The sequence below is a fragment of the Scyliorhinus torazame genome, chromosome 7, assembly GCF_047496885.1.
Source record: "Scyliorhinus torazame isolate Kashiwa2021f chromosome 7, sScyTor2.1, whole genome shotgun sequence".
Taxonomy (NCBI): domain Eukaryota; kingdom Metazoa; phylum Chordata; class Chondrichthyes; order Carcharhiniformes; family Scyliorhinidae; genus Scyliorhinus; species Scyliorhinus torazame.
The window spans coordinates 78,510,177-78,524,709 of NC_092713.1; the positions used below are offsets into that span (position 1 = coordinate 78,510,177).

The following is a 14,533-nucleotide window of genomic DNA, read 5'->3' on the forward strand; positions in this document are numbered from 1 at the left end:
ACATTGGGGGTGGTGAACATTGCGGGGTGGTGAACATTGCGGGGTGGTGAACATTGCGGGGAGGTGAACATTGCGGGCGGAGGTGAACATTGCGGGGTGGTGAACATTGCGGGGGGAGGTGAACATTGCCGGGTGGTGAACATTGCGGGGAGGTGAACATTGCGGTGTGGTGAACATTGCGGGGTGGTGAACATTGCGGGGAGGTGAACATTGCGGGGTGGTGAACATTGCCGGGTGGTGAACATTGCGGGGTGGTGAACATTGCGGGGAGGTGAACATTGCGGGGTGGTGAACATTGCGGGGAGGTGAACATTGCGGGGTGGTGAACATTGTGGGGAGGTGAACATTGCGGGGTGGTGAACATTGCCGGGTGGTGAACATTGCGGGGGGAGGTGAACATTGTGGGGAGGTGAACATTGCGGGGAGGTGAACATTGCGGGGTGGTGAACATTGCCGGGTGGTGAACATTGCGGGGTGGTGAACATTGCGGGGAGGTGAACATTGCGGGGTGGTGAACATTGCCGGGTGGTGAACATTGCGGGGTGGTGAACATTGCGGGGAGGTGAACATTGCGGGGTGGTGAACATTGCGGGGAGGTGAACATTGCGGGGTGGTGAACATTGTGGGGAGGTGAACATTGCGGGGTGGTGAACATTGCCGGGTGGTGAACATTGCGGGGGGAGGTGAACATTGTGGGGAGGTGAACATTGCGGGGAGGTGAACATTGCGGGGTGGTGAACATTGCGGGGAGGTGAACATTGCGGGGTGGTGAACATTGTGGGGAGGTGAACATTGCGGGGTGGTGAACATTGCCGGGTGGTGAACATTGCGGGGAGGTGAACATTGCGGGGAGGTGAACATTGCGGGGTGGTGAACATTGCGGGGTGGTGAACATTGCGGGGGGAGGTGAACATTGCGGGGGGAGGTGAACATTGCGGGGTGGTGAACATTGCGGGGGGAGGTGAACATTGCGGGGGGAGGTGAACATTGCGGGGTGGTGAACATTGCGGGGTGGTGAACATTGCGGGGGGAGGTGAACATTGCGGGGTGGTGAACATTGCGGGGGGAGGTGAACATTGCGGGGTGGTGAACATTGCGGGGGGAGGTGAACATTGCGGGGGGAGGTGAACATTGCGGGGTGGTGAACATTGCGGGGAGGTGAACATTGCGGGGTGGTGAACATTGTGGGGAGGTGAACATTGCGGGGTGGTGAACATTGCCGGGTGGTGAACATTGCGGGGGGAGGTGAACATTGTGGGGAGGTGAACATTGCGGGGAGGTGAACATTGCGGGGTGGTGATCATTGCGGGGAGGTGAACATTGCGGGGTGGTGAACATTGTGGGGAGGTGAACATTGCGGGGTGGTGAACATTGCCGGGTGGTGAACATTGCGGGGAGGTGAACATTGCGGGGAGGTGAACATTGCGGGGTGGTGAACATTGCGGGGTGGTGAACATTGCGGGGGGAGGTGAACATTGCGGGGGGAGGTGAACATTGCGGGGTGGTGAACATTGCGGGGGGAGGTGAACATTGCGGGGGGAGGTGAACATTGCGGGGTGGTGAACATTGCGGGGTGGTGAACATTGCGGGGGGAGGTGAACATTGCGGGGTGGTGAACATTGCGGGGGGAGGTGAACATTGCGGGGTGGTGAACATTGCGGGGGGAGGTGAACATTGCGGGGGGAGGTGAACATTGCGGGGTGGTGAACATTGCGGGGAGGTGAACATTGCGGGGGGAGGTGAACATTGCGGGGTGGTGAACATTGCGGGGGGAGGTGAACATTGCGGGGAGGTGAACATTGCGGGGAGGTGAACATTGCGGGGAGGTGAACATTGCGGGGTGGTGAACAGTGCGGGGTGGTGAACATTGCGGGGGGAGGTGAACATTGCGGGGTGGTGAACATTGCGGGGAGGTGAACATTGCGGGGAGGTGAACATTGCGGGGGGAGGTGAACATTGCGGGAGGAGGAGAACATTGCGGGAGGAGGAGAACATTGCGGGGGGGGTGAACATTGCGGGGTGGTGAACATTGTGGGGGTGGTGAACATTGCGGGGGGTGGTGAACATTGCGGGGTGGTGAACATTGCGGGGTGGTGAACATTGCGGGCTGGTGACCATTGCGGTGTGGTGAACATTGCGGGCTGGTGAACATTGCGGGGAGGTGAACATTGCGGGAGGAGGTGAACATTGCGGGAGGAGGAGAACATTGCGGGAGGAGGAGAACATTGCGGGGGGGGTGAACATTGCGGGGTGGTGAACATTGTGGGGGTGGTGAACATTGCGGGGGGTGGTGAACATTGCGGGGTGGTGAACATTGCGGGGTGGTGAACATTGCGGGCTGGTGAACATTGCGGGGAGGTGAACATTGCGGGGTGGTGAACATTGCCGGGTGGTGAACATTGTGGGGGTGGTGAACATTGCGGGGGGTGGTGAACATTGCGGGGTGGTGAACATTGCGGTGTGGTGAACATTGCGGGCTGGTGAACATTGTGGGGGTGGTGAACATTGCGGGGGGTGGTGAACATTGCGGGGTGGTGAACATTGCGGGGTGGTGAACATTGTGGGGGTGGTGAACATTGCGGGGGGTGGTGAACATTGCGGGGTGGTGAACATTGCGGTGTGGTGAACATTGCGGGCTGGTGAACATTGCGGGGAGGTGAACATTGCGGGGGGAGGTGAACATTGCGGGGGGAGGTGAACATTGCGGGGGGAGGTGAACATTGCGGGGTGGTGAACATTGCGGGGGGAGGTGAACATTGCGGGGGGAGGTGAACATTGCCGGGTGGTGAACATTGCGGGATGGTGAACAGTGCGGGGTGGTGAACATTGCGGGGTGGTGAACATTGCGGGGGGTGGTGAACATTGCCGGGTGGTGAACATTGCGGGCTGGTGAACATTGCGGGTTGGTGAACATTGCCGGGTGGTGAACATTGCGGGCTGGTGAACATTGCGGGTTGGTGAAAATTGCGGGGTGGTGTACATTGCAGAGGAGTGAACTTTGCGGAGGGGTGAATATTGCGGGGAGGTAACATTACAGGAGGGTTATCACTGCGTCCGGGGGTTGAACATTGCTGGGGGGAGGGAACATTGTGTGGAGGAGGTGAACATTGTGTGGGCGCGTGAACATTGCAGGGAGGTGAACATTACAGGGGGGTGTCGTGTTGGGTGTCCTGATACACAAATGAGCCAACACAGCTGTAGATGGTACAACTTGATTTTATTATGTTAACTAACAGATGCAACTAACTATCGACTAGGGTACGTTCGCTACCAGCTAACCTATGGACCTAGCCCTATCACTAATGTTGGTGAGGCATTCAGCACATGGTCTATGTCTGAGTGTCACACTGCAAGCTTTGTGTCTCGTGCTGTCTCCTACCAGAATGAGCGGGAACTCTCGTGTTCCCCCTTTTATAGTGCGTGTGCTCTCACTAGTGATTGGCTGCGTTGTTGTATGTGTGCTGGTTGGTCCAAATGCCTGTCCATTAGTGTGTGTGTGATTGCACCATGATATGCTGATCTGGATATCATGACAGGGGGGTGAACACTGCTTGGGGGGGTTGAACGTTGTGTGGAGGGTGAACATTTCGGGGGGTGAACATTCTACAGGGGGTGAACATTGCCGGGGGGGAGGGGAATTGTGTGGGAACATTGAGTGGGGGGTGAACATTGTGCGGAGGGGCGAACCCTGTCTGGGTGTGGGTTGAACATTGCATGAGGTGAACATTATGGTGGGAGATGAACATGGGGGTGGTGAACATTGCGGGTGGAGAGGACAATCCGGGTTGGGAGTGAACATTCGACAGGGGGACATTCCGGGGGTGGGGCTGATCATTCGGCAGGGGGACATTCCGGGGGTGGGGCGGATCATTCGGCAGGGGGACATTCCGGGGGTGGAGCTGATCATTCGGCAGGGGGACATTCCGGGGGTGGGGCTGATCATTCGGCAGGGGGACATTCCGGGGGTGGGGTTGATCATTCGGCAAGGGGACATTCCGGGGGTGGGGCTGATCATTCGGCAGGGGGACATTCCGGGGGTGGGGCTGATTATTCGGCAGGGGGACATTCCGAGGGTGGGGCTGATCATTCGGCAGGGGGATATTCCGGGGGTGGGGCTGATCATTCGGCAGGGGGACATTCCGGGGGTGGGGCTGATCATTCGGCAGGGGGACATTCCGGGGATGGGCATCAGATGGTCACATATCAGCTGCACGTTCATCAAGTGGAACCCCTTTCAGCTTGTGTCGAACGGTCTGTCATCTGCCGGTGCTCGGAGAGCGACATGTATCCCGTGAATCACCCCCTGGACCTGGCGATGGCAGCGAACCCCGCTGCCCAGGCATCCTGGTGGGCTCGCTCATATATATTGTGCTGACCAGGCATATAGGGCCTCCATGACAGCACAGAGCTCTGTGAGATTCCGGACAGGACCCCATTCAGCACCTGGAAGGAGCCCGTGGCATAAACGTTCAGTACGACCGTCACCTTGATGGCCACCGCTCCCCCATTTCCCTGCGGTGCCTGGTGCACCAAGATCTGACAGATATGTCGCACTGTTTCACTGCTCAGCTGGAGTCTCCACCCGCATGCCCGTTCATGCAGGTCCTCGAATGCCAGGTGGTGCCAGTACACACAAATCCTCTCGTGGCTCCTCCTTTGCACCTCCTCCTCCTTGGCCTGTTGGGCGGCTGGCTCTCCATCCTGAGCAGCTGCCTCCAGTTCCTCTGGGGCACGCTCTGTTGCTGCACACTCTGCTGCTGCAGCTTCCTCCTCCTCCTCAAGCAGCTCCAACTGTCGAGCGACAGGACATCCCCCAGGCTGCGGCGACTGGGAGGAAGGCCAACATTGCTGGTTGGATTTCAATATCCAATGACTGCAGGGAGTGAAAGGCCGACATGTTAGCATGGTGCATATCCCTGTGCCCAATCAGGTCCAACCGGCTACATGGTTCACCAGTTCGCATTGGAAACCTTGCTCCCACATGCACCCCCCCCCCCCCGCCTCCCCCCCCCCCCCCCCCCACGCACACACACACTCCTGGCCCCGTCGGTGCCTGGCACTACGGGGGCCTCTGGCCCTGGTGCCGGACCCAGCTGCCAGGGGTACCATCAGCTAACGCTCCCCTTTCCAGCAGTACTTTCCATGTCCCTCGCCCGGCACCCCTGTAGGGGCTACTGTGGGCATTGCCCTTGGGTAAGCCCCGCTGGCAGGTGGCAGCCAGAGGGGGGGTGGTATGACAGAGGGTGGGGTGGAGGCTGGGGGGTGGGGGGGGGGGTATGGGGGGTGGGGCACCCATACAGTCGGTGTCACTGTGCAAAACCAGGGGCCAAGGTGGGAGGTCAGTGTGGTGCGCAGCAAGATGGCTGCCTTACAGGCCGCGGCAATGGCAGTCCATGCCTGAACATCGTCCCAGTTCCCGTGGGGGGGGGACATGGCCCGTTACCCATCACTCCCCCCCCCCCCCCCCCCCGCCCCCCGAACCCCAGTCAGCCTGGCCAGTGTCCGACCCGGCAGCCCACGGTCGATGCCTCTCCATGTCCTACCTCCTCTCTCTCCCTCATCAGCCATGACACCGGTTTTATGATTTTTAAAAGCACAGATGAACCTCACCGTTGGGGATTTGGCCCCTTGGAAGGCGGAGAACCGCGGAGGCCCTAGAGAATACCGTGTCGGGACCGCTAATGATACACCGATGACGTTTACTGTGCGTGCATTCTGCACTGCATTGACGCTACGTCAAGGTGATGGAGAATTGCGATTTGCCATGAAATTGCCGCCCAGTGCGATTTTGGTGTCGGAACCGATTCGCCGCCGAATCGCGTTTCCCGATTCGGGCGTCGGCCGACGGAGAATCCTGGCAAATGGATATGTTGGCCAAACAGCCCAAATCAGCGTGGTTCTGGCCATCTGATCTCACTGTTGTAGGGAAGGGTGCAGCACGGTAGCACAAGTGATTAGCACTGTGGCTTCACAGCGCCAGGGTCCCAGGTTCGATTCCCCGCTGGGTCACTGTCTGTGCAGAGTCTGCACGTTCTCCCCGTGTGTGCGTGGGTTTCCTCCGGGTGCTCCGGTTTCCTCCCACAGTCCAAAGACGTGCGGGTTAGGTGGATTGGCCGGGATAAATTGCCCTTAGTGACCAAAACAAAGGTTAGGAGGGGTTCCTGAGTTCAGGGGATAGGGTGGAAGTGAGGGCTTATGTGGGTCGGTGCAGACACGATGGGCCGAATGGCCTCCTTCTGCACTGTATGTTCTATGTAAACTATGTATGTATGTAAAATCCAAACAAGGGGCGAGATTCTCCGACCCCCCGCCGGGTCGGAGAATCGCCGGGGGCTGGCGTGAATCCCGTCCCCGCCAGTTGCCGAATTCTCTGGCACTGGATATTCGGCGGGGGCGGGAATCGCGCCGCGACGGTTGGCGGGCCCCTTCCCGCGATTCTCCGACCCGGATGGGCCAAAGTCCCGCTGCTAAAATGCCTGGCACGCCTGTCCCGCCGGCGTAGATTAAACCACCTACCTTACCGGTGGGACAAGGCGGCGCGGGCGGGCTCCGGGGTCCTGGGCGGGGCGCGGGGCGATCTGGCCCCGGGGGGTGCCCCCACGGTGGCCTGGCCCGCGATCGGGGTCCACCGATCCACGGGCGGGCCTGTGCCATGGGGGCACTCTTTTCCTTCCGCCTTCGCCACGGTCTCCACCATGGTGGAGGCGGAAGAGACTCCCTCCACTGCGCATGCGCGGGAATGCCGTCAGCGGCCGCTAACGCTCCCGCGCATGCGCCGCCCGGAGATGTCATTTCCGCGCCAGCTGGCGGGGCACCAAAGGCCTTTTCCGCCAGCTGGCGGGCGGAAATTAGTCCGGCGCGGGCTTAGCCCCTTAAGGATGGGGCTCGGCCCCCAAAGATGCGGAGCATTCCGCGCCTTTGCGGCGGCGCGATGCCCGACTGATTTGCGCCGTTTTGGGCGCCAGTCGGCGGACATCGTGCCGATATCGGAGAATTTCGCCCAAGGTCACTGGCAATCGGACGTCTATATTTTATGTGATTGCCACGTCTCTGCCTGCATGTGTCTGGACTTCCTCAGGTAGGCACATCAGTTGCGTCATTTGTTGTTCTCCATATCCGAAGATTATTTTCTTTAAGTGTTTCTGTTGTTTCTATTTTCAGCAGCAGTCAGTCAGGTTGTTGTACATAGAGTCGTACAGCACAGAAAAGGCCCTTCAGCCCAGCAAGTCTGCGCCGCTCAATGAAACCACCTGACTATTCTAATCCCATTTCCCAGCACTTGGCCCAGAGCTTTTTATGCCTTGGGATCGCAAATGCACATCTTATTGTTGTGGTAGTATGTATTGGGGGTCATGTGGGACTGGAAGCCCTAATGTCATTGGCTGACAGAACCTGGGTCCTGGTTGGCCGTTGACCTCAAGCTCCGCCCTGAAGGCGGAGTATAAGAAGCCGGAGTCTTCCCCCGCAGGCCAGTTTACTATCGAGCTGCGGGGGAACAGACACGCTTAATAAAGCCTCATCGACTTCACTCTATTCGTCTCATGGAGTCTTTGTGCGCTACAATTTATTAAGCGTTCCTAAAAAGGACTATGGAGCTCAGGATCATTCCAGAATGCCTGAGGATCAGCCCCCACGCAGTGAACGCGGCAGCAGCCTTCAAACACTGGCAGACTTGCTTCGAGGCCTACATCAGAACGACCACCGGCCGAGTCTCAGACGAACAAAAACTGCAGGTCCTGCAATCGAGGGTGAGCACGGAGATTTTCACCCTCATTGAAGACACCGACGATTTCCAGACGGCGTTCACAGCACTCAGAAGTCTCTACGTTCGCCCAGTTAACCAAATCTACGCTCGCTACCAGCTCGCGACGAGACGGCAAGCTCCCGGAGAATCGATGGACGAGTTCTACGCCGCGCTGCTGATTTTGGGACGAGCCTGCAGCTGCCCGTCGGTGAACGCAAACGAACACACGGACATGTTAATGCGCGATGCTTTTGTGGCAGGTATGCAATCCTCCAAAATCCGCCAAAGACTTCGAGAAAAAGAGTCGCTCGGACTCTCAGAGGCACGGGCCCTAGCAGCCTCCCTAGACGTGGCCGCGCGTAATACCCGCGCCTACGGCCCCGACCGCACGGCAGGCCATTGGGCCCCGTACGTACCCGTCGCGGCAAACCCCCTACCCCCCCCCCCCCCCGGACACCCCACAGGCTTGCGCAGTCCAAACGCCGAGTCGCACCGGGGGCGCCCGCTGTTATTTCTGCGGCCAGGCGAAACACCCCCGACAGCGCTGTCCGGCCCGCGCAGCCATCTGCAAAAGCTGCGGAAAAAAGGGCCATTATGCGGTTGTGTGCCGGTCCCGCGAGGTCGCCGCCGTCCCGGGAGCACAGGGAGCCCTACAAGCAGTCGATGCGCCCCAACCCCCCCCAGCACGCCATGTGCGACCCGCAGGTGCAGCCGCTCTGGGTCCCGACCACCGCGGTCCCGGGAGAACTGGGAGCCCTGCACGCCGTCTACGCTCCCCAACCCCCCTCCCCGCAGCCCATGTATGACCCGCCGCCGGCGCTACCGCTTTGGGTCCCGGCCAACACTCTCCACGGAGAGGAGGGAGTTTTTCGCGTCCCTAACGCCACCCTAACCCCCGTCCCGCGCCCCACGCCTGACCCGCCGGCGCCACCTACTTGGACCCCGACCACCGCTGTCCCCGGTGAGGGAGCTCCTCGTGGTCCTTGCGCTCGCGGCCCCACGCCTGACCTGCCGGCGCCGCCGACTTGGGCCCCGACCACCGCTGTCCCCGGTGAGGGAGCTCCGCGCGGTCCTAGCGCTTGCGATCCTAGCGCTCCCCAGCCCCCCCCAGCACACCATGTGCGACCCGCAGACGCCGCCATTTTGGGTCCCGACCACCACGAGGGGAGGAGGGGCGCCGCCATCTTGGACCGCCCCAGACCTGTACGACGCATGGGGCGGCCATTTTGTCCACCCCCGCCGCCATCTTGTGACCCCCCAGCCACGTGCGATGTATGGGGGCGGCCATTTTGTCCATCCCGACGCCATCTTGAACGGCAACAATGGACCCCACTCCACTACTACAACCACGGCTCGCTTCGATTACGCTCGATCAGGCTCGGCCCCGGACACACCAGACGACGACAACAACGGTCCTAATTAACGGCCACGAGACGCCATGCCTAGTCGACTCCGGGAGCACGGAAAGCTTTATACACCCCGACACGGTAAGACGCTGTTCCTTGACCACCTATCCCAGCGCACAAAAGATTTGCCTAGCTGCAGGATCCCACTCCGTACAGATCCAGGGATTCTGCATAGTTACCCTTACGGTGCAGGGGAGGGAGTTCAAAAACTACAAACTTAACGTCCTTCCCCAACTCTGTGCCCCCACCTTGCTGGGATTAGATTTCCAATGTAATCTACAGAGCCTTACGTTCAAATTCGGCGGCCCCATACCCCCACTCACTATCTGCGGCCTCGCTACCCTCAAGGTGCAACCCCCGTCCTTGTTTGCGAACCTCACCCCGGATTGCAAACCCGTCGCCACTAGGAGCAGACGGTACAGCGCCCAGGACCGGACCTTCATTCGGTCCGAAGTCCAGCGGCTACTAAAGGAGGGCATAATCCAGGCCAGCAATAGTCCCTGGAGAGCGCAGGTGGTAGTAGTGAAGACAGGGGAGAAGCAAAGGATGGTCATAGACTATAGCCAGACCATCAACAGGTACACACAACTAGACGCGTACCCTCTCCCCCACATATCCGACATGGTCAATCGGATTGCCCAATATAAAGTCTTCTCCACCGTGGACCTCAAGTCTGCCTACCATCAGCTCCCCATCCGCCCAATTGACCGCAAGTACACAGCCTTCGAGGCAGACGGGCGATTATACCATTTCCTACGGGTCCCTTTTGGCGTCACAAACGGGGTCTCGGTCTTCCAACGGGAGATGGACCGAATGGTTGATCAACATGGGGTGCGGGCCACATTCCCGTATCTCGACAATGTAACCATCTGCGGCCACGATCAGCAGGACCACGACGCCAACCTCCAGAAGTTCCTCCAGACCGCCAAAGCCTTGAAACTCACGTACAACGAGGACAAGTGCGTTTTTAGCACCGACCGGCTAGCCATTCTGGGCTACATAGTACGCAATGGGATAATAGGCCCCGACCCCGAACGTATGCGCGCACTCATGGAATTTCCCCTCCCGCACTGCCCAAAAGCCCTGAAACGCTGCTTGGGGTTCTTTTCGTACTACGCCCAGTGGGTCCCCCAGTACGCAGACAAGGCCCGCCCCCTAATACAGACCACGACCTTCCCTCTGTCGACAGAGGCTTGCCAGGCCTTCAGCCGCATCAAAGCGGATATCGCAAAGGCCACGATGCGCGCCATCGACGAGTCCCTCCCCTTCCAGGTCGAGAGCGACGCCTCTGACGTAGCTCTAGCGGCCACCCTTAACCAAGCGGGCAGACCCGTGGCCTTTTTCTCCCGAACCCTCCATGCCTCAGAAATCCGCCACTCCTCAGTGGAAAAGGAAGCCCAAGCCATAGTGGAAGCTGTGCGACATTGGAGGCATTACCTGGCCGGCAGGAGATTCACTCTCCTCACTGACCAACTGTCGGTAGCTTTCATGTTCGATAATGCACAGCGGGGCAAAATTAAAAATGACAAGATCTTAAGGTGGAGGATCGAGCTCTCCACCTTCAACTATGAGATCTTGTACCGTCCCGGAAAGCTGAACGAGCCGTCCGATGCCCTATCCCGCGGCACATGTGCCAACGCACAAATTGACTGCCTCCAAACCCTCCACGAGGACCTCTGCCACCCGGGGGTCACTCGGTTTTACCACTTCATCAAGTCCCGCAATCTCCCATACACTTTAGAGGAGGTCCGTACATTCACAAGGGACTGCCACATCTGCGCAGAATGCAAGCCGCATTTTTTCAGGCCAGATGGAGCGCACCTGATTAAGGCTTCCCGCCCCTTTGAACGCCTCAGTCTCGATTTCAAAGGGCCCCTCCCCTCCACCGACCGCAACGCATATTTTCTTAATGTAGTGGACGAATACTCCCGCTTCCCTTTTGCCATTCCCTGCTCTGACATGACCGCGGCCACAGTCATTAAAGCCCTGAACAGCATCTGCACACTGTTCGGTTACCCCGCATACGTCCACAGCGACAGGGGGTCCTCTTTCATGAGTGACGAGCTGCGCCAGTTCCTGCTCAGCAAGGGCATAGCCTCAAGCAGGACGACCAGCTACAACCCCCGGAGGAACGGGCAAGTAGAAAGGGAGAACGGCACGGTCTGGAAGGCCGTCCTACTGGCCCTACGGTCCAGGGATCTCCCAGTTTCACGGTGGCAGGAGGTCCTCCCGGACGCTCTCCATTCCATCCGGTCGTTATTATGTACGAGCACTAATCAAACGCCTCACGAGCGTCTCCTTATCTTCCCTAGGAGGTCCTCCTCTGGAACGTCGCTGCCGACCAGGCTGGCGGCCCCAGGACCCATCCTGCTCCGAAAGCATGTGCGGGCACATAAGGCGGACCCGTTGGTCGAAAGGGTTCACCTCCTCCACGCAAACCCCCAGTACGCCTACGTGGAGTACCCCGACGGCCGACAGGACATGGTCTCCCTGCGGGATCTGGCGCCCGCCGGCAACACGCACACACCCCCGACACCATCAACCCAACCGCCCCCCTTCCTGCCACCGCCGCACCCCGCGACCGCCACCTTCCCAGGAGGATCGGTCCCCCTCCCCTTTGCACCGACAGCTGAAACCGTACGGCTCCTGGAGGCGACAACACTGGTACAAGCACCACCACCACCGCCGGGGCCGAGGCGATCGACACGGACGACCAGACCGCCCGACCGACTCGTGGCGCCGATGTAAAACAAAGATGGACTGTTCAAAGAACATTTTGCTTTTCTTTCCTATACCCTCTGTAAATAGTTGCAACAGGACGAAATTGTCCAATACTGTATTGCCATGTAAATGTTCTATCCTCCCAGGACCAGCCCTGTAAACCCTTACCACCATACGAAGCATCACCCCGCCGGGATCATTTTTGACAAGGGGTGAATGTGGTAGTATGTATTGGGGGTCATGTGGGACTGGAAGCCCTAATGTCATTGGCTGACAGATCCCGGGTCCTGGTTGGCCGTTGACCTCAAGCTCCGCCCTGAAGGCGGAGTATAAGAATCCGGAGTCTTCCCCCGCAGGCCAGTTTACTATCGAGCTGCGGGGGAACAGACACGCTTAATAAAGCCTCATCGACTTCACTCTATTCGTCTCATGGAGTCTTTGTGCGCTACAATTGTATATCATTAATATAACATTATCAAGCACAGTCTCACTTAACTGTTTATTGACTTGGTTGATAAGGGAAACAGCACTATGTGGAATTAAACCAGACATGCCAGAAATGCCCAAGGTTCACTCTTTGGACTGTGCTAACTCAGCTGATCTTGGCTAACTGCAGGTATTACAGTTTTCCCCATTGGCTCGAGGTGTAGGATTTGAAGAACTAACTCGGATTCCTGTCTCTAATCATTAGCCTCTGACAACTCCCTGCAGCAGAGTGAATGTCACATCAGAATGGGTTTGGGAGGAGCTGCTATGTTAACAGCCCTTTGACACTCACTGCTCACAAGTATATGTGAGGAATGCCGACTTGGGTAAGAAATTTAAATGTCCTTTTGGAATTACTGGGGTTGATGTTCAAAGGCAATAAAAGAATCGAGATCCTATAACATAAATAAGAACTCAGTTGTCAATTGACCAGTTCCATGGGGGTGATAGAACCAACTCTCCAGGATTTTAAAAAATGACTTGGGGGGCCCCTGGCAAGTGCCCCAACCTGATTTTAGGTTTTATATCAGCAAGCTGTGCTGCGGCGGCAAAACAGGCCTGTCACCAGCTTTGTTGCCAAGTGGATTGCGGGTGGGACATTGGTCCTGTTAGTCACTGGACTGGGCAGTTAGCTAAAGTGCTCTGCCGAGCTGGTCACCCAAAAGTCAAAGTCCAACCTCCTTATGAGTCAGTTCCTTCAGGGGCTAAAACTGGGAAGAAAATCCACGCTGCAGGCACTGAGCTCTTTGAGGCACCTCGTTACGGTTGCCAATCAACAAGTAGTGTCAGTTGCAAATTATTCTCTGCACGATGGACTTTTGTTTTCCACGTTTGTTTTACCTCTTGCTGACGGCAGTCTGCTGCAGCCTTTGTCGACGCGGCAGCAAAGACATTACTCGCCTGAGCTGCACAGCAGCCTCATAATTCTCTCTGAAGTACCACACAGACACTGCATTTCAAGAAGGAAAACGAAAACAGCTGTGTGGGTTTTTGGTTACACTCCTCACCAGCCCTGCTGCTTGCCCTCGCCTGCTCATGCAGAAAATCTTCACAAAATTCATCACGAATAACCCATGTTTGTCATTGCTTTTTTGAAGGGGTGAAGACCCAGCCTTCACCCCTTCAAAAAAAAGTTTCTATTTTTTTTATCTTGCTGAACTCTTGAAACTAACGCTGGTTGATTTCAACAATTGTCAAAATGAAAATGCAGTTTATTTTTATTTTTATTTTTTTGAACTAATAATGAATGACCTAAATGTTTTTTTTAAATGAATGACAGCAAAGGGTTGCTTATATTTGTTGCCAAAATCTTTCCAGTTCCTCCAAAATATTATTACATCATTAAATCGAAGTTCTTTTTACAAGCAAGATAACAAGAGGAAAAAGGTCAATGGGCGTTGGAGGTAAAATTGTATAAAGATTTACTTTAATTATTTTTGTAACGTGTAGAACTTCAAAGGCAGATCTGCCAGTGTCCACTTGATTATACATCTAACGTTTTATTTATGTTGGTGTATTTTTTTTTCCTTTCAGGCATCAGCTTTGCCTCAAAGCAGCCATCACGTGTGTGGAGGACTGTTTGTGTTTTTAGCGGAGAGCCTTGGCAGCCACCTTGGGTTGCTTAAATAAAAAAAAACGAAACCGTGCTGTTTCATTTTCTTGTCTGTACTTCCATTCGGAAACTTGATCTTCAGAAAAGTAGTGGCTTTCTGGTGGGTTTGGCTGACTGTCACGTTTGCAGCCTGATTTCTCCTGCAGTATAAAAGTGTGGTAAAACAGAAGCAAGCTCCTGGGAGAGATGATGCACTCGGGGCTGAAGGGAGTGTGGTTGTCCTCAAAGACTGAAGCGCCGTTCAAAAGTTGTTTCTTCACGACAAATCATCGGCAGGCTAATAACACGGCGGAGAGGGACGAAACCGAGTTCCTGTAGTCATCTGGTGCTATGGTATGACAGAGAGCATTGTGGGAACGTGTATGGTGGTCATGAAAAAAACGAAACATGCATCAATGTTAATTGGTTTCAGTTCCTCCACTTGCCTCGACTGCTGACCTAAATGTGTCCAACTGTTTCCTACTTTTTTTTTGGCTTTTACTTGCCTTGCTCTTGTCACCCTAAATGGCTTAATTCAACAAAAAATGTCTACTATTTCCTGTAACCTCTGCCTTTTCTCATTCT

The 14,533-nt window shown here is 56.5% G+C and overlaps 1 long non-coding RNA gene across 2 annotated transcripts; it reads left to right on the plus strand.

The window, feature by feature from the left end:
• Nucleotides 1-12,591: 12,591 nt before the first annotated feature.
• LOC140427291 (uncharacterized) lies at nucleotides 12,592-14,002 on the plus strand. Of its 2 annotated transcripts, none has more exons than XR_011948444.1 (3): nucleotides 12,592-12,683; nucleotides 13,637-13,760; nucleotides 13,891-14,002. It is a non-coding gene; the product is annotated as an uncharacterized lncRNA (long non-coding RNA). The 2 variants fall into 2 exon arrangements; XR_011948443.1 differs by having other exon boundaries at nucleotides 13,675-13,760.
• The last annotated feature ends 531 nt before the right edge of the window (nucleotides 14,003-14,533 follow it).